The sequence below is a fragment of the Sapajus apella genome, unplaced genomic scaffold (genome assembly GCF_009761245.1).
Source record: "Sapajus apella isolate SASKATOON/1434 unplaced genomic scaffold, GSC_monkey_1.0 scaffold43, whole genome shotgun sequence".
Classification (NCBI taxonomy): domain Eukaryota; kingdom Metazoa; phylum Chordata; class Mammalia; order Primates; family Cebidae; genus Sapajus; species Sapajus apella.
Window position 1 is genome coordinate 8,424,540 of NW_022436983.1, and position 24,564 is coordinate 8,449,103.

Sequence of the window (24,564 nt, forward strand, 5' to 3'; positions counted from 1 at the left end):
CAAACAAACAAACAAAACACAGGCCTTGCAAGGTACCATTGCCATGCCTGTCCCCAAATTCCCTTTCACCTGTCTCCCTGCCCCTCGCTGCCCCTGACCCTGCTCCACCCCGAAGGGTTTTTATATCAGGTACAATCCTAACTCTGGTGGGGAGATTTCCATGACAGCTTTACTGTAAAAAATATATAAATCTTAGAAGTCAACCTACGTGTCATGTGGTTGTAGATTTTTTAAAAGGAAGGAGGAGAACAGGGCTCCTGGGAAGTTAGGATCTCCAGGAGTAACTAACGTTTATTACGAGGGAGGTCTCAGAGCTGATTCCCACAAGTGGCAGAGAAGAAAATGAGATGCACGCTCTGGATTTGCATAATCGCTGACTGTTTCCTGTTCATTTGCCACTTTGCAGGGGCTCAGTGTGGAGAGCAGCCCCTTCCTGGCCTGGACGCCCTCTGTGCCCAGGGCTCCACGGGGTCCCTCTTGGAATGGTTCTTTAATGATCACTCAAATGGCATTTAGCCTCCAATTAAGAGCAGGAAGAAAAGCACTGGCCAAGTGGAGCGAACGTTCTGGGGAATTCACCCACTTAGGAGAAACCTGGAGAATTAGCAGGCACACAAAGCCACCTCTTGACCAGAGGCAGATGCCTTGAAGGCTCCCAGACGCCCCACAGGCTGCAAAGGAAGTTGGCCACAGAGCTGACCTGTGTCTAGATTCGTACCAAGGACGCTCCACAAACTTGAGAGGCCCTGTCCACGGCAGGGGAGGAGAAGAGGTACAGGGGAGAGTCGGCCTTTGCAGACACGGTACTTCCTGCCTTCTGCTAGTTGCCATGGCTTTGTCCTCATAACAAGCCCATCACGAGCCCTGGCAAAGCTCATGGTGTGGCTCTGATAGAAACCAGCTGGCCCAGGTATTTGACGCCAGAGCCATGGTCTTCAGCATCTGCGCGGACGTCCTGCTCTGAGCAGAACCCACTGGAGGCATCTCCTCATCAATTACGCATGTCTGTTCGCCCTCTATCATTTGACTTGCCCTTGATTTCTTTCAGCCTGATGGATTCTTTACTCTGTGAGAAGCAAGCTGCGGCAAGAGGTCTAGAAAGCCAGCTCCAGTCTTCTGTCGACCCCCCCCGCCCCCCGCAAAAATGGCATTTGCCTGATACCTGGTGTCCCGGAACATGTGATTGTCACTCCAGCACATCTGTGGGGATGACGAGGTGGTAGAAGTGGCCCTTACTGGTGCCACTGACAAAGTATCAGACCAGGATCTTGTCCCAGAAATGCCTTCCTTATCGATTTATTTCTCACTGAACTATACTGCAATAAAATTCAGGAGTGGGCTCACTGTGGAAATGGAGCCTGTTTCACGGGGTGTAGCCCTGTGTATAAGGCAGCCTCAGACACCGCTAGGGTCTGAAATGAAATCAGAGCAGCCTGTCTTCATCTCTGCGACCTCCCCAGGTCCAGGCATTGTGAATATAAAGAAAGGAACTTGTGGGTTTTGAATGTCGTCTTACTAAGGATTCTGTTGAAAGAAGAACAATTAATCTCTTTATCATAACTGGCTTGGCCACATTTCAATGCTGGAAAGAGGAGAGAAAAAGCAACAGAACAAAACCTTTTGTATTTCTGCCAGCAGAAGGTAAGGGATAGGCTTGTCATTTCGTGGCCATATTTGGTTAAATGTCCCTTTACCTTTTAATTTGTGCATTCAGGTTTCAGATCTTCTGCGGCAAGAGGGAGAAATTGTCTCACATTGTCACACCTCGTTTGTCTGCCACAGGGTTGTGAAACTCACTTCAGCATCCGAGCTCAGCTCGGAAGTTTGCAGAGAAAGGATTTCAAGTCCAGTGACTCTGCTCTGGATGACTTACAACTTCAACATCACCTAGTTTTGTTCTTCTGCTCCCAAGTGTCCACAGGAAATTAATAGATACAGCGTGTGGGTTTTCTTCAGTGTTCACGGAGTGAACTCTGGCACGATGTGGGACACAAAACTATTCGCCACAGTCCATAGTTCTCAACACCTGTCTGTTCCTGCTTTCTCTATAGCGTCTCATTTCTGAGCAATGGCTGAGGAATGACAGCTGGCTACTGAAACTGGAAGGAAAGATTGGAACGTACTGGCAAGAACAAAGGAATTACAATCTAAGGACTGGGTTCAAGTCCCAGCTCTTCCACATGCTAGCCCTGTGACCTTGGGCAAATTAGTCAACCCTTCTGAGCTTTAGTTTTGTCCTCAGTAAAATGGCAACAGTAGCAACCACCTCCTAGAGTTTTATGGGGAAAAAAAGATACAAGTTATGGAGAGTGTGCGGTGAAGCGTTATGCAAACATTAGATGCTGTTTGTACTTTTATGACATGGAGGAGAGGCCAGGAATCAAAACTGTTGCTTTTTAGGAAAACATTTGGCAGAATCAATAGTTTGTTATGATAGTCCCCTGTCATGTGATGCCATGTGGAGGGGAATCGGGATTCCTCCTCTGAAATCAGGGACCTCTTCTGATGCCTTCTCACGGGAGCACCTTCTACATCTTGCGTATGGATTGAGAATTCATTTTCCAGATTGTCCAGTTTAATTGTTTGTATAACCTGTCACCACTATTTGCTTTCTGTTTAAGAAGATTGAAGGAAGGAAGAGAAGGGAGGGAGGAAGGAGAGAGGGAGGAGCAGGTTTAGTAAGCAGTGACCTAATTGCATGTGTGGCAGGCTGAATGCCAAGGCCACGCGCCCTGAGTGGCATTTTGCATCCACGCTGTTGCTCCAGCCACAGCACAGGTAGATGGAGTGGACTTCGCTGCCTCTGACTTTCTTTCTTTGTTTTCTCTCTCTCTTTCCTTCCCTCCTTCCTCCCTTCCCCCCTTCCTCCCTCTCTTCCTTCCTTCTGCTCTGTCACCCAGGCTGGAGTGTAATGGTGCCATTATACCTCACTGCAGCCTCGACCTCCTGAGCTTAAACAATCCTCCCACCTCAGCCTCCTGAGTAGCTGAGACTACAGGCACACGCCACCACACCCAACTAATATTTATTTCTTCATTTATTTATTTTATTTGTTTAGAGTTGGGGTATTGCCATGTTGCCCAGGCTGGTCTCCAATCTCCTGAGCTCAAGCAATCTTTCTACATCAGCCTCTGTGGTAACTGGGATTATAGGCACGTGGCACCGGGACCGGCTAATTTTTTTAATTTTTTTTTTAAGAGATGGGGGTTTCACTATGTTGCCCAGGCAGGTCTTTAACTCCTGGGCTCAAGCGATCCTCCCACCTCAGCCTCCCAAAGTGCTGGGATTACAGGCATGAGCCACCACAGTGGCCCCTCTTGACTTTAGCTTTGCGACTTGCTTTGGCCAATGGGATTGTGGCAGATGCTTGGATGAGCTTGAGGGGTTGAACGTGCGTTTTGACATCTCTGCTCTCACAATGCTTGTGCCTTCATTTTGGGGATGGGTTGAGCAGCAGTGAGAGGGATTAGAACCTCCAGAGACATGGGAATGCTGAGGACCTGTTTTGCCTTTCAGATAATGAAAAGACCTGGCTTTGCGTAGGTTACACTTCTGGGTCTGAAAAGCAGTCTTTCTTGAGCTGGGTCACTTGAATCCAGAAAAGAAAAATGAAAGAGAAAGTCTGAAAGTAAGAGAGAACTGGAGAAAGAGGAGAGAGAAGGGAAGAGAGAGAGAGGCAGACATGATCCCATGAGTTCACCTGAACCAGGAATGAATCCTGAGGCTAGCCGACACTTCCCTGGACAATGAAGGCAATTTTAAGAAGGGAGGGAGGATTCTCTTGGAGATTAACTTTGGGCTTTGGCCTAGTTGAGTCTCCGTAGACTTTAAATAAAAAGCCATGGGGGAGGGGTGCATGCAGGGCAGCCACGACCGGAGCTCGAGTTCCTATCACAGCCTGGCTGTGCCAAGGCCTGACATTTCTTATTTTGATAATTGATGTGGCCAAGTTGAAGCTTGTCACCGTGAGAGCATCGCGCCGTGGCTTTGGTAGTGCCATGGCTTTGTGAAGAGTGAGAAAAATCAATTTCCACTGTCCACAGAGCGTTGTTTGATTTATTACTGTTGGAAGAAGAAATTCTTTATCTCCCACCCCCTGTTGGCGAGGACTGTTTTACAGTCTGCTGTTAGGGAGGCTCTATAAAAGCAGCTATATCTGCGCAAATTTTGGTATTTTGATAACCTTCCTTGACTATTCAGAGGACATTGAACACTCCCAATTTTTATAACCCTCATTTGTTTTTGATTAAGCAATTATAGGCACTAAAAGACAATCTGCAAAAGAGTGTGGCCAGCGTACCTGCAGGATTTTTTCATGCCGTAGGAAGCCTCAGAGGGCTTTAATATTTCATGACCATGGGAAGGAGGAAGGAGGGGTTTGCTAGGAAAGAGAGCAGAGGATGCAATCTGGAGTCAGACTGGGATTGGGATCCCGGCTGCCATTGGAGAGCAGGTCAGTGCCCATGAGCTTCAGTTTCCTTGTCTGAACAATGAGTGTGTGTAGCAGACGATGCCCTCCAGACCCTCTTAGATCCCCTCAAGCCTTTTCCACCTCTCTTGCATGCCTCTGTGTGCCTCTGCTTTCAACGCCTGCACTGCGGCTCCTCCTCCAAGACTCTCCCTTGGCCTCTGGGTCTCCTAAAACTTAAGTACCTGGGAATTAATGCCCTCGCAGGGCAGCCCTCCTCCTGCGACTGACTCACATGTGAGTATGAAAGCAGAGCTCCCTTGCCTCACCTCAAGACACACCCCGAGGTGTAACTTACATTCCAGGTGGGTGTAACTTACACTCCAAGTTGGTTCAGGCTGAGGTTCCCCCAGGCACAACTTTGCCTGAAACCCACCCAAGATAGTAGACTGGTGCTCCTTGCCAAATTTTTTAGATTGTTTCATTAACTTTTATTCAGCACTTCAGTGTGCCAGGCATGGAATTAAATGATTGAAATGCATTTTCTCTTTTAAGGTTGTGATGATAAAATAAGGTCTAGGAAAGTGCTTTGCACAATGACTAACACACAGCAGCAACTCAGCACGCGCTGGCCAGTGTGAACATGATTGGGCTGCAATGTGGTGAGAGGAGTCGGAGCCATCCAGCAGCCTCCTCTCTGCTCTCCTTGGTCCCCTCCTCCCCTTTCCAAATTTTTCTCTACACAGTAGCCAGAGTAGTCTTTTAAAACAATTCAATCACACGCTTGTAATCCCAGCACTTTGGGAGGCCAAGGCAGGTGGATCACAAGGTCAGGAGATCGTGGCCAACCTGGTGAAGCCCCATCTCTACTAAAATACAAAAAATTAGCTGGGCATGGTGGCACGTGCCTTAGTCCCAGCTACTCAGGAGGCTGAGGCAGGGGAATCATTTGAGCCTGGGAGGTGGAGGTTGCAGTGAGCTGAGATCACACCACTGTACTCCAGCCTGGCAACAGAGCAAGACTCCATCTCAAAAAAAAAAAAAAAAAATCAATCAACTATATAAGACCCTCTAGTGGCTGCCTGATTGCACAGAGATATAAAATTCAGGCCAAGTGTGGTAGTTTATGCCTGTAATCCCAGCATTTGGGGAGGCCAAAGTGAGACAATTGCTTGAGCCCAGGAGTTTGAGCTGAGCCAGGACAATGTAGCAAGACATCATCTCTACAAATAAAATAAAACCCAGACTTCCTACCAATGGGGCTTAGCAAACTTTCTCTATAAAAGGGCAGATAGTAAATACATTACACTTGTGGATCTTACAGTCTTTTTAGCAGCTGAAGACCTCTGCCCTTCTAGCACTGAGGCAGCCATATACAATATGAAAACAAATGGACGTGGCTGTTTTCCAATAAAACTTTATTGATAAAGACAGGCAGTGGGCCAGATTTGGCCCACAGACTGTAATTTGGTGAATGCCAGTCTACAAAACAACTGAATGGGGTGGACCCTGCCACCCTCACCAGCCACCAGCCTCCTCCTGACCCACTCTTCTCCCCAGTCATTTACTTCTGCCACACTGGCCGGAGAACCCAGCACATTCCTGCACCAGGCTAGGTCTGTGCCTACTATTCCCTCTGTCTGGGTGTGGGAGTCTCTTCCTGGAGGCCGCTGCATTGCTGGCTCCTGCTTATCACTCAAGTGTCAGTTCAAATGCCAGATGCCACCTCTTCAAAGAGACATTCACAAGCCTGCAGATCTACTAGGTCCCCTCCCCCATGCCCCTCTGTTCTCTGTCACCTCAGTCGTTAATTTATTCCCCCAGTCACTTGTTTGGGTTCTGCCCCTCCCTTTGGAAAACAAGCTTCAACACTGATTCAGCATTGAATCAGCAGCACCCTCAGCCCATAGCACAGGGCGCAGCCCCTGGTAGGTGCAAAATAAATGTTCATTGATTCAATTATCTCTGGAGATCGTCCTGCCCCATCGACCCCCACCACTCTCTTCTGTAAGAAGAGTTTTTGAAGATGGAAAACATTAGAATTTCACGTGGTTATCTTGGTTGTAAAGCAAACCTATAAAACCCTAAATAATCTTCCTTTCTTCTCCTTCCCTCTCAATTATGCAGTTAAACGGAACATCTCACAGGGGGATTTGCCTGAGCAAACCCTCAATTTCTTTTCTCAGTTCCAAGCCTAAGACTGCAGACCTCCATTTTCAAGGCTAAAAACACCAAGAGGAAGGTGCTGTCTGAACGTGGCATTGAGATTACCCAGTTAATTAAAGAGGGATTTAGGAGTTACTTAACATCTGGGTGGCAGAGTGGTTTTTTTGGTTTTTTTTGGTTTTTTTTTTTTCTCTACTCGGCTTCAGAAAGGAAGCAGGAATCATAATATGCCAACTCCGGCTCCAGCAGGTGCATCCTCCGTGTGACTTGATCTTGCAGCAAGGCAACCTCTTCTTCCCTGGATTCCTTGGCTCTAAGGCATCTGATGCTTTTCGTAAGGACATTTGCTGATGCTTTGCCCAGCAAAGCAAGCTTTGTGTCCTCAGGATGACAGTGGTTGCAGAAGTGCTTTGGTAACCGTTCCTTTTGTTATGTCATACTTAAGGGCAGTGATTCTTTGTTTTTTGTTTGTTTTATTGTTTTTTTTTTTTTGTCTTTTGTGGTTGTTTTGTTTTGTTTTGTTTTGAGATAGAGTCTCTCTCTGTCACCCAGGCTGAAGTGCTGTGGCGCAATCTCCGCTTACTGCAACTTCCACCTCTTGGGTTCAAGTGATTCTCCTGCCACAGCCTCTTGAATAGCTGGAACTACAGGTTCATGACACTATGCCCAACTAACTTTTTGTGTTTTTAATAGAGACAGGATTTTACCATGTTAGCCAAGGTGGTCTCGATCTCCTGACCTTGTGATCCACCCTCCTCACCCTCCCAAAATGCTGGGGTTACATGCGTGAGCCACCATGCCTGGCAGAGGGCCGTGATTCTTGAACAGCAGACATTGCCAGAGGGCCAAGGGACTTCAAGAGGTGGTCAGAGACATGGCCGCCATTTGATGGGGAAGGGTCTTGCATGCCATGCCAAGGAATGTGAGCCGTATTCTGGCCAGGGAGTGTTGGAGACTTTGACCCCAGGGATGACGTTTGGCAGTAGCCATGAAGGAGGAAGGTAGTGGCCAGGAGCCCAAGCTGGAGCTTGTTCTAGGGCTTCAGAGAGCAGAAGATGGGAGGTTCCTGGCAGGGTGGCATCAAGAAAGAAGAAGAGATGCTAAGTTCAGGGGCCATAGGCCAGGTGGAGCAGGTCTTGGCCTTAGCACTGGGAACTTGGACTTTATTCAGCACTGATGGCAATAATAATAAAAATAATACCTACTTCTGTGGGTTATTAAGATAGAAGGTGCCTTTGGTTAACTTATTTGTAACAAGCCTTTCGTGAACTTTCAAACACTCATCCGGTGACATTTCTGTAACGCTTCCTTTAGATAAAGCCATTCATAACTTGGCAGTCCGTGAGCTTTCAATGGCCTTTCTCCCCACCCCGATGAGACACTGGATCTTGGTCTTAGGACACCTGTTGAGTAGCTCTAATAAGCAAAGTGATAGGTATTGTGTGGCCAATACAGAAGTCATACCAATAGCCAACAGCAGGCAGGGGCTGCCGTTAGGAATGGGAGAGGCTTGTTCTGCAGGCTGAAGGCAGGACCCCTGGGAATGACAGCAGTGGTACCACACAGAAACTCATTGAAGAGCTGTTTCCATCTCAGGCAAGCCCAGAGACCTGAGACGAGTCCCTCTTTCATTGTGTGTATGGCTGTGGTTGCAGGCATCCCACTTTGGCTGATGGATTCGAATGTTCTCCAGGATCCCACTCACCTGTGTTCTTGAGCAGCAAGGACTCCTGCAGATAAAACAAGCATCTAAATCAATGCCCCCCACTAACATTTGGACCTGGCCACACCGTAGGGGAGAACAGAATTAGAGCCTTGCATTGCTGCTCCCACCTCCCCTCAGAGTTTCATGCGAAGGCATTGTTCTTCTGGGGCCAGATTTCAATTGTAGTGAGCACAGAATGATGCTTTAATCCTCTGTAATTACTCAAGGCAGGAATCGGCCTAATGAACAAGTATAAATGGACAACTGGCCTTTTCCTTCGGAGTAGGGATGGATTTGCTTCAATTATGATCCTTTGCCTAAGGGGAGATGGGATGCAGATATTGATACTTGTTTTATTTTATTTTTATTTGAGATGGAGTCTTGCTCTGTTGCCCAGGCTGGAGTGCAGTGGTGTGATCTCAGCTTCCTGCAACCTCCGCCTCCTGGTTCAAACGATTCCCCTGCCTCAGCCTCCCGAGTAGCTGGGATTACAGGTGTGCGCCACCAAACCTGGCTAATTTTTGTATTTTAGTAGAAAGGGTTTCAACATGTTGGCCAGGATGATCTCCAACTCCTGACCTCAAGTGATCCACCTGCCTTGGCCTCCCAAAGCGCTGGGATTACAGACGTGAGCCACTGTGCTGGCCTGATACTTGTTTTAAATTAATATACTTGTTTACCTTTTTGTGGGTCAAATATATCACAAGAAGTCACCAAGTGATGGCTTTCATTTACAATTTGGTAGGTGGGCCTCCTGGGAAAGAGTGGGGGGGATCTGTGGGGGGAGGGTAGGAATCCACATTCCCGGGCACTAAGGTCTGGGGCCTTGGGCTTTTGTATTGCGGTCCTCTCTGCTTTGGGCAACCTCCCTTCAGAGGCCCCCAAATCCTTCTTTCTTCAGGTCTGGCTCAAAAGTCCCCTTCCCAATAAGCCTACTCCCGATCACCCTATTTAAAATTACAAACCACCTCCCTCCACCCCACACACACACCCCCACAGTGTGGGTCTTCCTTCCCTGTTCCTTCTTGTCCTAGCCTTCTAACAGAATATACAATTTCCTGATTTATTCATCATATGCTTTGTTATTCCCCGTCCCCCCTCCCAATAGAACGTAAGCTTTGTAACAACTCTTTATAACAGGTAGATATGGTGGCCTGTTTTGTTGACTGTTGTATGTTAAATGCCTGGAGCTCATAACAGGCACTTAGTAAACCTTAGCGGAACAAATGGATGAAGAAATGAAGAGTTGGAGGGAAGGAATTGAGTGCAGGACAGGAAGGCTGTGAGAAACGTGTCACCATCCTTTTGGACAGTCACACCGAGAGACCAGATCTGGACTTGCTGTGGTAGCAGGTTGGGTGGAGAAATGGGCAGAGGCTCGAGGGAAGGATTCCAGTTCCATGCGTGCCTATTCTGTGCCAGTAGAACCCTGGCTGCTTTCTCTGGGTTATGGTCTCAGTCCCCACAGCAGTGCTGCGTACTGGGTGTCATTGTTCTCATTTTATAGGTAAGGAAATAAGATTCAGAGAAGCCGCACACTGCCAGGGGCTACTGTGAGTAGCAGAACCAGGCTTGGAACCCAGTTTTCTAAATTGGCTCATCTGTTCTTTAAGTATAAGTTTGACTTCTTCCTCCAGGCTCCAAGACAAGTGGCTCTCTCTCCGTGAAGGCAGGCTCATCAGCCACAGCACTGTGGCTATTTGGGGCTGGATCATTCTTGGTTGGGAGGGGCTGCCCTGTTCACGGTAGGGTCCTCAACAGCAACCCTGGTCTCTACCCACCCGATGCCAGCAGCATCCCCCCCACAGTACGACAACCAAAAACCTCTCCAGACATTGCCAACTACCTCCTTGGGGACAAGGTCACCCTCAGTTGCAGAATACTGCTATAGATGCAATAGAAGCAGTTCTCATTGGCTCTGAGAACCTTCAGAGAAGTAAGAAAGAGTTGTTGTTAGGGTCATCAGCGGGCCCGGCAACCAGAGCCTCTTGGGTTGTCTCACCCTGGGGAAGGTATGGGCCAGTCTGGGGGTATGGCTCTAGTCTTCCAGATCTAGAGCTTACTGGCCCCTCGGAGGTGGGGTTTCACTTGAGCTGTGTTAGTGTGGACTGTCTGTGTGCAGCAGATGGACTGGGAGAAATGCCTGCAAAAGACTCCGGAGAGGCAAGGAGAGCCTTAAGACTGGGATGCAGGGCTGGCGCCTGAGAATGGAGAAGGGGAAGTGAGGAGTGTTGGTAGAAAGAGCTCCAAATCTGGGCACAGCTCAGAGGAAGCCTCAGCCAGGCGGATGGGGAGTCCTCAGGCCAAAGACACCTGTCAGAGGAATGGGTTGCACTGATGATTTTTGATAGGAACGACCCAGGAGAACTGTGGTTTTGGTGGAATACGGGAGTGGCCGCAGAAAGGAGGCAGCTGAGCTGGCGGTCCACTGTGCTTGGGCAGCAGGCGATCTGAGTGGCCCGCTGATGACACTCACACCAGAGGCCCGTCTGTGCTGAAGCAAATCAGTGCCAGCACTGGTGGCCATTGGCATCGGTCGAAGGGTGTGTCTGTGTGGTCTCAGCCAGGTGCCCACAGAAGCCAACCTTGAGATGAGGATTCAAGGGCACATGCATGCTTTGAGGAGGTTACGTCCATGAAACTCCAGTAGGTGAATAGGATAGTGAGAAAGGAGAAGAAAACAGACAGTGAAGGGGCATATGAGAGCGAGCTGCCACCGTGGGCAACTGGAGCCAGTCCTGTGGGAGCTCCAGAAACTACAGGGCATGGGCATATCTGGAGGTTTTCCAGCTGAGGGGCAAGGGAGCTGCAGTCTTCACCAGCCATCTCCTAGTCGCAGCTCCCGGGCTGCCTGAGTGGCTGTGGATGCAGCCAGTGGGAAGCCAGCCCCCCATGGCACCATAATCGTAAGACCATTTGGCATCCCACATGCCCTGAGCACTGACCAAGCTGCCCCAGAGGCTGGGAAAAGCCTCAGGCAGAGCCACCAATGTTTGCAAAAGGCAGAGCTCAGTGCCTGGAAGCCAGGGAGGAGATGCTGGCTGGTACCCTGCAGGAAGAGAAAAGAAAGAAAGATATGGTAATCCTAGTATATTATAGAGCACATAATAAAAACATATTGCCTAGTGCCCTGGATCACAGAGAGAGGCCTTGGGGAGCTGGCTTGGTTCTGCATGTTAACTGAGCATCTAGTATACACTGGGCAGTGTGTGGGAAGACAAAGATGCTGAGGGCCAGTCCTCCCCCTGTTGGAGCTCACAGTCCAGTGACAAGTGCAAACATTTATCCCATGACGGGAGGCAGTGTGGTGCACTGTTGCCACTAACCACTCTGAACTTCAGACTCTTCATCATAAACTAGAGATACCTCTGGTTCCTCTTAGAATCATTGGGAGGACTCTAGGAGATCCCTCTAGAATCACCGGGAGAATGCATGGGAGATCCTCAAGTGCTTCTCTCATGCGTTCACATATAGTAAACATTCAGTGTGCTTCAGCCATCGTTCAAGCTGTTGGAACTGCAGCAGAGAAATATACATGGTCTAGGGGAAAATAAGGGCCGGAGGGACTAAATCAATGGCGGGGAGTGGGAGGAGATGGATGTCAGAGAAGGCTTCTCGGAAGATCTCTGCCTCGGTGCAGAGAAGGAATTATAGATCCCGATCAGCAGCAAATGGGTACATGTTCTGTGTTTTCCTTTGGATTTTACAGACAGTGGTGATTGCGGTTGGTTAATGGTTAAACATCCTGTAAGCATTTCTACTGGGCCAGTTACCGTGGGGAAGGTTAGGATTAAGGAGAACTTTAGAGCGATTTGCCTAACAATAGCAGCCTTCTTATCTCCCCACCTTTGAAAATTCCCACCATTTATTGGAGCCTGTTCGGTTTTTCACCTGAGCTGAAGGCTGGGAGTGGGAGGGCCTCTCGAGCAAATCCACAGCTGCGGAACAATAGGCCAGGACAGCTTTATCTGTAAGGCCAATACCAAGAGAACCAGAGAAGCCGAAAAGAGATAGCTTTGAATCCCACAAGGCAAGAGAGCACTGAGCCTTTATTTCCCAGGGGATTTTATTTAGCTGATTGGCAGAGTCTGGAGACTGGGTGCTTACCCCTGGAAGAACTCAATAAAGTATTTTGACCCAGTGCAAAGCCAAAATACCATCCTAGGTCAAAGAGCTGGACTTGGAAGCCTGTCCCTCCTGGGAAGCCAACTTGGAAGAGTATCTTCGAGCAGCCAGACACCATAGGAAAATATTTCTGTAGATGAATCTGCTGTGGGTGAGTGTCCTATCCACGGGCCTTTCTTCGTTTGGTCCCTGTGGCCTGCAGCTGTCGGGGAGCTCAGTGGACATGGGATGACAGGAGCAGGCACCATTGGACTGACATTGAAAACGCTTTAACAATTGATGTCTGAGGGTGACCCCCTGAAAAGATGACCGTGAGCTGCCAGAATGTGGAACCACAGTACTGGAGTGATAGCCCAGGGGAAAATAAATGCCATTTTCATTCCAGAGAATATTACTGAGGTGCCTGCAAAGTTCAATTTTTCTTTCCAAGCCTTTTATTCAACCTAAGGGCCAGGTTCAGGCACAGAAGGACCAGCTATGAGCTTTAGCTTCGATTTGGTCTTAATGCAAGTATATGTCACCATCGAGATTTATGTATTTTGTAATGACCGGAGAACTACAATGAGAAAGTCCAAGATCAGCCCTTGTTAATGGTACGAATTTCTTCATCTGAGCGTTTTTGTAAGACACATAGATTCCTATTATAATGAGAATAAAACAATAAACATGGAAACATATCTGGGAAAGAGGACTCTATGACTATTTCGAGACTACAGCTATTTGCTATAAATGAATTCGTGAAAATACGAATAAGCCTCGGCTTTGTGGGGTACTTCTCGCGAGCCAGGCACCTCAGGTACCAGATCAATGTAATTTTGTAACAACTCCGTGATGTTGTCTGGGAAGGTGGAATCACCTTCATTTGATGCATGTGGAAACGGAGGCTTGGAGGTTTAAGTATCAAGGTCTTGTGGTCAAGTCAATGCCGCCTTAGGAAGTGTTGCCTAAGACTGGATCCCTGCAGTAAAATGCAAGACAAATGAGATTCAGACAGACCTAAGATTTCAAATGGTCTCCACTTCCACTCTCTGAGGTCTCCCCGCCCTCCCTATTTTTCTTGTGACCCTCCCTGGAGGGAGGGCACAGTGTGAGCATTCCCTATTAGCTCCTGGAGAACAACAGCAGTTTCTTATTGACCTGTCAATCATCCTAGAACGCACAGAATACCAACTCCCATGCCCATGGAAACCTGGCAGGTAACGCAGGCCAGTGAGGCCGATTATACGTAATGACTCAAAAGAGAGAGCTTGCCTCATCCAAAGTAAGCGGTTTCCACCCACTTCCAGCCAGTTGCAGTCCTGTGTGGCCAAATGGTCTGCTTTTCAAGGGAAGCTGGAGAGTCGCGCCGTGTGAAACATCCTCATTTTTTAATCATCGGAAATTCAGAATTTTAAGAAGTACCACTACGTTGGGTTGAATTTAGCCAATGTGCAGCTACCGCTTCCTTAGAGCCTTGCAGAATTCTTCACAGCTAGTTGACTTTCCATAAAAGCTTTTGAGTTAATGAGTGAATTAATTACTAAGCAAAGAGCCCATTTGAAGGCTCAGCCCTTTAGACCCCCCTTTGCTGCCCATTCACGGTGGTTTGCGCCAGGCATGTCACTGCCAGCAACAGGAAGCAGAGCACCTTTGAGTCTGACTCTTCATCAGTCTGTCACTCTGATAAGCTTGGCATGCTAAGTTGCTTTGGATTTTTGCTTGGGCTAAGATCATCAATGTCACCCCCATCTGAATTGTAGAACCACATTATTGGCTTGAGGAGGTTTGGAAAGTCCCCTGAGTGTAGGGAACTATACCTTGGTCAGATTTTTACTCTTCCAGGTCTTTTCTTTTTTTTTTTTTTTTTTTTTTGAGATGGAGCCTTGCTGTGTCACCCAGGCTAGAGTGCAGTGGCTTAATCTTGGCTCACTGCCACCTCTGCCTCCTGGGTTTAAGTCATTCTCATGCCTCAGCCTCCTGAGTATCTCAGATTACAGGTGCCCATCACTATGCCCGGCTAATTTTTGTATTTTTAGTAGAGATGGGGTTTCACTATGTTGGCCAGGCTAGTTTCAAACTCCTGACCTCAGGTGATTCACCCGCCTCGTCCTCCCAAAGTCCTGGGATTACAGGCGTGAGCCACGGCGCCCGACCCACCCATAGAGGTCTTACCAATAGTGGGCTCTTAATTAGTGTCTAAGTGAGTGCGGGAAACAAAAACTAGTCCTTCATTTGTTCCTTTACTCAGCAAACATGGATTGACCATTCTCTGTGTGCTGGCAATGGGATTCCAGTGATGAATTACAGACCTTTTCCTTGGTTACAATATGATGGGATAGGTAGACATGGAAGAAGTAACTGGGTGCACTGGGTCTGGGACCGTGCTATGGGATCATAATTGTAGGCGCGTAACTCAGCTTAGAGATCCGGGACAGCCCCTCTGAGCAGGTGATGTGTAAACAGAACCCTGGAGGTTGAGCAGGAATAAAGCCAAGTGAACAATGGGAGCCGGATGTGCAAAGGTCCTGATGTAGAGCGAACCAGGACCTCAGAGAAAGGTCCAGGGTGGCTGGAGCCAAGAAATCATGGGAAAGAGTAGGTGGGCAAAGCTAGAGAGACAGCCCGGGTCCAGATCACCCTGCAGTTGCCCATGGTGAAAGTTTGGACTTCAGCCTAAGGAGAAGAGAAAGCCACAGAAGGTTTTAAACAGGCATGGTGCCTGATGATTTGCATCCTAAAAGATCTCTCTCGCTAAAGTGTGGAGAACTGATAGGACCGTCAAGAGTCGATGGGGGATCTAGTTTGGAAGCTAATGTCTGTATCCAGGTAAGAAGTCGGATGGTGGCTTGGACCAGGATGACGCGATAGAGATGGGATAATGGATACTCGGCAGGTAGGATCGGTATTGCTTGGTTGTTGATTGACTATGGGGAATAAGGGAAAGGAAGGTGGCAGTTTTGAGAAGGTGTAAGGAGGTGGTACTATTTGCTAAGATAAGGAACACGACTGGTTCTGTAGCTGTACGATTCTTTGAGCCATCAGTTAGACTATGGTGTGAATGTCTTCCCTGGAGCGATACACCACAGCCGCTCTGGGAGGAAGAGTGGGAGTGGGATTGGGGGCTGGAGAAACGAACTGAGTTTGGAGTTTAACAAAGAAACTAGTAAATATCTCCAAAGTCCCAGTTGTCGTTCTTCATAGCCATCAGACAAAAAGTGGTCAAAGTTAGGAAACTGAATTTTCAAAGGAATGAGGACTTAAAAAGAACCAGGCCTCTGATGTTGAGAGAGAAACATACATTTTCAATTGTTCAGAGATTACCAAATGGAAACAGTTCCTCTCCCAAACAGAAGCGGGAATTAACTTTGAGGCTGGAAAATGTTAATTGACGGAGAAAGGAGAGTCAGGGGCCCAGGGAGCCATCGAGGCCACGTGCCCCAGCTCCTCATCCCACAGGTGTGCCCATGTCCAGATGAGCTCACGATGACTGGAGCTGCCCAAATTCGGGGCACCCACCCGTGTGATCTTACCCTTCCCGCCATCCCCAATGTGGGAAGAGGGTGCGAGGTGAGCGGGAATCCCGTCCAGAATGATTCGCTGTGATCATTGCCATATGAACAATAATGCTGTTACAGAGAAGGAGGGCCCCGAGGAAGAAAGAATTTTTTTAAATGCCTGATAAAGAGGTAGTCGGGCTGCCCCTAACCCCTGTTAAAGAATGTTCCAAGGAGAGATGAGATCAAGGATATAAAATTGTTCTGGTCTAGAAGACAAAGAAGCCAGGAAAGCAGGCAGCATCTCTGAGATGCAGGAGACTCCGGAGGCAGAGAAAGAAGGAATTGCTGTTCTTTCTAAGATGACAAAAATATTTAATCTGGCGGAGGATGGAAGACCTTGATCGGGTCCTTACGGGTCTATATCAGACTTACTCTGAGTCTTTGAGTATTTCCCTTCTCATCTTGCATCTGGCATTTTTCTCAATGAGGGAGTCCCTTTTGGTTGGGGAACGAGAGTCTAGGATGGGTCCGGGAACGTGGCTCACACCTGTAATCCCAACACTTTGGGAGGCCAAGGCAGGAGGATCACTTGAGCCCGGGAGTTTGAGACCAGCCTGGGCAACATAGTAAGACCCCTGTCTCTACAGAAAATTTAAAAATTAGCCAGGTGTGGTGGCATGCACCTGTGGTCCCAGCTACTCAAGAGGCTGAGGTGGGAGGATCCCTTGAGCCCAAGAGTTTGAGACTGCAATGGCCTATGACTGCATCATGGCACTCCAGTCTGGGTGACAGAGCGAGACCCTGCACCACCACCCCTGCCCCGACCACCTAAGACGTTTAAAAAGATTGAAAAAAAAAAAAAAAAAAGGCCCCTCCTCTGGATGCCAAGTGGAGGAACCAGCCTGTGATGCATGTTTGTTGATTGAGCAATGACAGAGGACCACAGCGGCCTTGACCTGCCAGGTCACCTCCTCTGCTCACAGAGACACAGGTGGCTCCTGATTTAGACAATATTTGAAGCTCTGAAAAGCCTTTGTTGCATTTCCACGAGTGTTTAGAGTGGGCTTGAGACCCTTCCTCAAGGTCCACTGTTTCTCTTTTTTTTTTTTTTTTTTTAGGGGGAGTTTCACTCTTGTTACCCAGGCTGGAGTGCAATGGCACGGTCTCGGCTCACCGCAACCTCCGCATCCTGGGTTCAGGCAATTCTCCTGCCTCAGCCTCCCGAGTAGCTGGGATTACAGGCACGCGCCACCATGCCATGTGTTATTAGTAGAGTTGGGGTTTCACCATGTTGACCAGGATGGTCTCAATCTTGGTCTCTTGACCTCGTGATCCACCCGCCTCAGCCTCCCCAAGTTCTGGGATTACAGGTGTGAGCCACCGCGCCCGGCCCAAGGTCTGCTGTTTCTAACCATGGATTGATCTGAAGAGCACCAAGGCCTAGTTCTGAAGGCTGCATTCCTCAACACAGACTTTCCTCTACCAAGAAAGGAAATTCACAAGCTGTGAATTTCCCCCCAGAATTTCCACTGGGCACACTGCATTGGCCTTCTGTGCGCTTAGGTTTGCCATGCCGGGGGTTTGAGGGTCTCAGGCAGCGTCTACACAGTTGAGTCGTCTCTCTGCCATGCTTCCCCATCAGCCAGGAGGATGGTGTGAATGTCCACAGGCGGCCCCTTCATGGGATCTCAGGAAATGGGCTTTTGAGGGTCAGGTGGGTGGCCCCGGTCCCCCACAAAGGTAGCATCTGATGGAGAGACATGTTTGTCCTCTCCTGCATGTGGAAGAAGCTTGGAGAGATCAGCTGTGCCCTGCCTGGGTCTCCTTTTGGAGCCGTCCACAGACCTCCTCAGGACAAAGATGTCCCCAACGCTTCTGGAAGAGATCTGACACTGAGATCCCGCCAGTCATGGGGTGGGCTACAGTGGACTGTGGCACACAGTGGTGGCCTGGCGTATGAGAGCACCCCCCATCCCATACACCTCCCGCCTCACCTGCCCACGATGTCATTGCTTCAGATGACTTTCAACAAAGTCCTACACTCCATGGGGTCTCCCTTCTTGTACCATGTTCAACTCTGCATCGAGTCAACTCAGCATTCAGATGTAAAACATAAACGCTCCCGAGGGAGGAAGGCCCATTCCAGAGTGGTCACTGGGAGACAAAAAGGCCTGGCCTCCGCGAACCTCAGCTTCCTCACCTGAGACAGTAGAAAAGATGATGTTGACCTTCCAGAGCCGTAGGGAAGCGAGGCCAGGTACCCAGCATCCAGTTCTCCTTCTCCCTCTTCTAAAACGCTGCAGTCACCATAGCTGGCACCTCCATGCAGCCAAGTTTCCCGCTGGCATCACTTAGCCTGGCAGTGCGGCTAATGAGGCCTCTGTGGCCTGGGCTTCTGGGGCTGCCATCTCTAATGAACTCAGCCTTCCTGGGAGCTATGGCCTGTTCTCCTCCCCTCCAAAGAAAACACCGTCTTTCCAGGACTGATGGTGCTGAGGGAAGCTTGAAGGAAACAGACAGGGAAGACCTGTCAACACTAATTAGAAAAACGTGGTTCTCGCCGCCAACGCCCTCCAGCCCATTGCTGCTGCCAGCCAGGGCGTCCTTGAGGGCTGTTCACCTGAGCTGCCACCATTTTCAACTTTGCGTTAAGCCAACCAAGGATCCTGGAGACCCAGCGCTAGCAAGACCCCACGTGCTTTCTATTCCGGCCCTGACAGCTCTTACCTCTTCCCTAAGCCTCGGCTTTCCTTTCTCTTCTCTTTGTACCCCTGTGTCCCCAAAAGGCAGTTTGGGGGTGAAGCTGTGAGAGCCTGACGGGAAGTAGAACCCAGCTCTGTGGTCCCAGGTTAGTGGACTTGGCAGCGTGGCCTCTGTGGGTCTCACTTCTTTTCTCTGTAAAATGGGATCATAATGCCAACCCCTCAGGTTCGTTAGGGGGATTAGAAAGCCCCTTTCCCAGTGCCCCAAACATACAGAAACTCAGTGAACAAATGGTTCTCCGCCCATCTCCTTCCTGTCCCCATCTCACACCCACACTCACCCTCACAATGCTTACTTTTTCTGTTTCTTGGTTCTTGAACAAGTTTTTTGTTTGTTTGTTTGTTTGTTTGTTTGAGACAGGGTCTCGCTGTCACCCAGGCTGGGGTGCAGTGGCACAATGACAGCTCTGCAACCTCCACCTCCTGGGCTCAAGCCATCCTCCCATCTCGGCCTCCCAAGTAGTTAGGACTACAGGCATGCATCACCACACTTAGCTAATTTTAACATTTAAAAATTTTTTAGAAGAGATAAGTTCTCACTATGCTGCCCAGGCTGGTCTTGAACTCCTGACCTCAAGTAATCTTCCTACCTGGGCCTCCCAAAGTGCTGGGACAGCAGGCATGCGTCACGATGCCCAGCCTTGAACAGATTTTTGATCTTATCTGTGATCCGTAAGTCAGGACCTGCTGCCTCCGAGCCCATGGTACATCTACCTGTGGAAAGTTCCCTGACGTCCTCCCCCATCCTTCCTCTCTCCCCCCTTCACCTTACAGTACCGACTGAGAACCCATGGAATACCCACTTGATTGATCAAAAGCAGACATGGTCCTGCCTGCACGGAGCTCCCAGGCCTGGGGAAGGCAGAACCTGGAGAGAGCGGCTGTATCCCACCATACCAGGGCCTTCCCACCCTTGTAAGCCCAAGCGTGCTTGCAATAGACAAGCCTTGGTGCATAAATCACCTCTTTTGACCCTCAGCAGCCTCTGATATTGGCAACCACATATGATCCCATTTTACAGATGCGGGGAGTGAGGACCAAAGAGTTGTTTTTCTTCTACCATGTTCTGTGGCCTCCAACATCAGAGTCCTTAGTAATGTGTATCTTTGTTTCCAAAACAGTAGGACAGAAATGGCTTTACTAGCAGTTCCTTCTAGGCAGTCACTGTGCTGAGGGCTTTATGGGCATTCTCTTGTTCCAGCTTCATGCTTCCCTTGGAGGAAATAAATACTGTCCCCTCATCAGGTGGATGAAGACACTGAGGAAAGTTAATTAACATGCCCGTGACCACCCAGCTGGTGAGCCTGGGGCCCACAGGGACAATCCAGGTAAGCCTTCGTGTCCACGTCATGCAATGTGGACACAGGAGGAGGTAGATCATGAGAACCTGGGCTCTTGACACAAGCTCAGAGGGCAGACAGAAGCTGGAGAGGAAGGGGCTGTGGGGGAAGACAAGAACGTAAAACGTGCACCATGCTGCTTGCCACACTTCCTCTTAAGAAGCTACCAATTTAGCCCCTGGCTTGTAGCCTCTATCTTGAAGCAGGAGAAATGGGCAGGTAGGAATTCATTGTGTTCCTAAGATACAGGTCACCCAGAGAGACTGCAGAAACTCAAGTGTCCTGAGACCACAGAGTACGTCCTCCCAGGGGGAGGGTCCTCTTAAACAAGCCACTCAGTCCAGTCTTTACACTTGAAGGTGTCACAGGCTCTTTCCTATGGCCGTGGACACCCAAGCCTCTTCCACATGGAGCCACCAGAGTGAGCATGGTCCTGTGTGATCACTGTGACCTCCTGGCCTTCTGTTGTGGGGTATTTATTTATTTATTTACTTTGAGATAGCGTCTCGCTCTGATGCCCAGGCTGGAGCCCAATGGCGCGATCTCAGCTCACTGAAACCTCTGCCTCTCACATTCAAGCGATTCTCCTCCCTCAGCCTCCCAAGGAGCTGGGATTATAGGCCAGCATGTCCGGCTAACTTTTGTATTTTTAGTGGAGATGGGATTTCACCATGTTGGCCAGGCTGGTCTTGAACTCCTGACCTCAGGTGATCCGCCCACCTTAGCCTCCCAAAGTGCTGGGATTCCCGGCATGCGCCACCACAGCTGGCCTCCGTTGTGGGGTTTAGAAAGGGGGTCCGAGGAATAGTAACACAGGTGGGCATACCTCATGCATCGCTGGAGGTGGCACAGAGTGATGTGCCCACCAATGGCACATGACCCAGACCCCTGTCCTTGGGATCTGCCCTTGTTGTATCCACTCCACCCAATTCAGTGCTTTTCATCCGGGGTGCAGACCAGCTCTCCTTCAAATACCTCCTCCTCTTCTGCAGTTGAACTTACTGGTGCTGTCCAAGATGTCTGACGGCTACCATTTACTGTGTCTCTACTATGTGTCAGGCACTCTGCTAATGACATCACAGATACCTCATTTAATCTGCATCGTAACACCTTGGGCTGTGCGCAGTGACACACCTGTAATCCCAGCACTTTGGGAGGCCAAGGCAGGAGAATTGCCTGAGCTCAGGAGTTAGAGAGTGATTTGGGCAACACAGCAAGACCTTGTCTCCACAGTTTTTTTTCTTTTAATGAACCAAGCATGGTGACGCATACCTGCAGTCCCAGCTACTTCAGTGGCTGAAGCAGGGGGGATCATTTGAGCCTGGGAGAATGAGGCTGCAGTGAGCCGTGATGGCCACCGCACTCCAGCCTGGACAACTAAGACCCTGTCTCAAAAAAAAAAAAAAAAAAGAGAAGTCTTTGAAGTAGGCATTTCTTTATTCCTTTCATCTGAGGAAGAAATTGAAGTTCTGAGAGATGCCTCATGATATGTAGCTAGTAAGAGAGAGGGGTGATAAGAGGTGTAGCTGATCACAGTGCCCTTGGGTATAAACACCATGAAGCACAACTTCCACCTCCAGGGGCTTCCTCATGCTGCCAGGATCAGTGCCAAGCCCAATTCTATGTCCATGTGACTCCCACAGGACCCAGACACTCCTCACCTCTCCAGCCTCCCCCAGCATCTTCTTCCATCTCTCCTTCATAGGACTGTCTTTCTGTCCCCTGAACTAGCCAAGCATGTTCAAGGACTTTGCGGTTGCTCTTCCTTCTTGGAACTCTCTTCCCCTAGACTTTCTCATCACTCCGCCTCCTCACTGTCACTTGGGTCTGAGTGTCAAGCGTCCTGGAGGGCTTTTCCTACTCCTTGCCCAAAGCAGCCCCTTCCAGGCGTTGCCATGACCTGGTGCTCTTTTGTCTTCATCAAAACACTTTTCCAGGGCTGGGTGTGGTGGCTCACACCTGTAATCCGAGCACTTTGGGAGGCAAAGGCAGGAGGATCACTTGAGGTCAGGAGTTCAAGACCAGCCTGGCCAACATGGAGAAACCCCATCTCTACTAAAAATACAAATTAGGCCGGGCGCAGTGGCTCACTCCTGTAATCCCAGCACTTTGGGAGGCCGAGGCGGGTGGATCATGAGGTCAAGAGATCGAGACCATCCTGGTCAACATGGTGAAACCCCGTCTTTACTAAAAATACAAAAAATCAGCTGGGCGTGGTGGCGCGTGCCTGTAATCCCAGCTACTCAGGAGGCTGAGGCAGGAGAATTGCCTGAACCCAGGAGGCGGAGGTTGCGGTGAGCCGAGATCGCGCCATTGCACTCCAGCCTGGGTAATAAGAGCAAAAATCCGTCTAAAAAAAAAAATTACAAATTAGCCAGGCATGGTGGCGCGTGCCTGTAGTCCCAGCTACTCTGGAGGCTGAGGCAGGAGAATCACTTGAACCCAGGAGGCGGAAGTTGAGGTGAGCCGAGATCGCGCCATTGCACTCCAACCTGGTCAACAAGAGCAAAACTCCGTCTCAAAAAGAAAAAAAAAAGGCTACTCCATAGGCAGAGCAGTGGCTCGAGCTGCTTCACCAAGGATGCTTATTGTTACTTTTTTATCTGCTAAGTAAGGGGTAGATTAGTTGTGAGTTTTCCAGGAAAGGGGTGAGCAATTCCCAGAACTGAGCATTCCTCCCTTTTTTAGATCACATAGAGTAACTTCCTGACGTTGCCATGGCGGTGCTGGTGGGAGTGTCTTTGAGCATGCTAATGCGCTATAATTAGCGTATAATGAGCCATGAGGACGACCAGAGGTCACTCTTGTCGCCATCTTGGCTTTGGTGGGTTTTGGCCGGCTTCTTTACTGCAGACTGTTTTATCAGCAAGGTCTTCATGGCCTGTCTCTTGTGCCAGCCTCCCGTCTCATTCAGTGACTAAGAGTGCCTTAGCCTCCTGGGAGTGCAGCCCGGTAGCCCCCAGCCTTATTTTACCCAGCCTCCATTCAAGATGGAGTCTCTGAGGCTTAACACTTAAATGCATTAAAATGAGGCTCTCTACATCAAAAGTGACACAGAGGACACAAAGGCATCCTGCACGCAGCCTCTACAAACCAGCCAGAGCCGCTGACAGTCGGTGGTCTCTTATCAGGAAGGAATGCTGGTCTGCTGTTGTGTCAAAACCGCAAAAGGAAGGGGAGCCTAGCAAGTCTTCCAAAAAGGCTGCTTTCGGTTTAACCCTCAAAAAAAAAAAAAAAAAAATCTAATGACAGTTAGAGAGAGAGGGGACATCATGAGGCATGCCTCCCGTCCCGTCAGGGCAGGGAACTCAGCTTGTTATGTTTCTCCGGGTTCCCTTGGTCAAGAGATCCATTCAGTCCATTGGAGAGCTTAGGATTTTATTATTATTTCTCAGTACTAATGCCACCTCTTCTTTTGCTCACAATTTCTCATCCCCACAAGATCCTCAGAAAACCCCCACGGTGCACACACATCACAGGTACCAGTTATGCAATGTTTCAGTTCTCTTCTGCCACATAACAACACCCAATTGTTTTATATCATCCATGGGGCTCTGCTTGATAACCCCAAAATTTAGCGGCTTAAAAAAACCCACCATTTTTATTTGCTCAGAATTCTGTAAGTCAAGAATCCTGGTAAACCTGGGCTGGGCTTTTCTGCTCCACATGGAGCCGATGGGAACGCTCATGCGATTGCATTTGGACAGCAGCTGGGCTGAGATGTCCGGCCAAAGCAGCTTCGCTGGCAGGTCTGGCGCCTGGGTGGGAACGCTGGGAGCCTGAGGCCTCTCTCTTTCTCTCTGCACCTGGCTCTGGTCACGTGACTAGCTTGGGCTCCTTTTTCATGAATCTGAAGAGCGAGTGTTTCCATGGCACAGGTGAGGCTGCAGATCTTTTAAGGCTCAGCCTCAAAGTTACCCAGTGTCACTTTCTCTGTGTTCCACTGGCTAAAACAAGAGACAGGGCCCACCCAAATCCAAGGTCAGAAAATCCCTCCACCTCTCCATAGGCCGCATGGCGAAAGACCATGTGCGATGCACAATGGGAAACACGGTTGCTGTCATCTTTGGACAAACAGCCCACCAGATCCAGTTCCTGGATTAGTTGGGCAAACTAGAGTTCTGGACTCTTTCAGACCACGGAATTTATGACTCCTGCGCATCCTGCCACTAGGAGGCAGTGTGGGCCCTCCTGGCATTCCTTTGGGGTTTTCTGGAGCCTGCAGGCTCCCAGCCCTTGGCATTAGAGGGTAGAACCAGAAGCTTCCTGGGGCACCCCCATTCCTTCCCAGGCCTTTGCACAAGCTGGGCTCTTGCATGACACACAGAGCTTGCCCCTTGCTGCTCATGAATATATTTACTTCTGAATTTAAGAACCATAATGGGTTGACATTGGCCCCTGACCTTACAGAAATACTGAACAAATGAGATGTAGGTCTACAGGGCAATTGCTTTCTTCTTTATTTCCTGGGATGATTACTATTGATTATCTGCTGTGCACTTTGTTAATTTCCTGTTGATGGGCTCCTTTCTACGAACAGTTCCTGGGAAGGGTTTGGCTTTGTTATTTTTTCCTGGCATTA

General features: G+C 49.2%; 1 protein-coding gene and 1 long non-coding RNA gene across 7 annotated transcripts in view; both read left to right on the forward strand.

Moving 5' to 3' along the window:
* The window catches only part of KAZN (kazrin, periplakin interacting protein), a 1,289,243-nt gene that overhangs the window by 893,591 nt on the left and 371,088 nt on the right, over positions 1 to 24,564 (forward strand). The gene's annotated exons all lie outside the window — the stretch shown is intronic.
* Positions 3,557 to 14,288, forward strand: LOC116566590. The gene is made up of 3 exons (XR_004275926.1): positions 3,557 to 3,568; positions 5,518 to 5,522; positions 10,382 to 14,288. It is a non-coding gene; the product is annotated as an uncharacterized LOC116566590 (long non-coding RNA).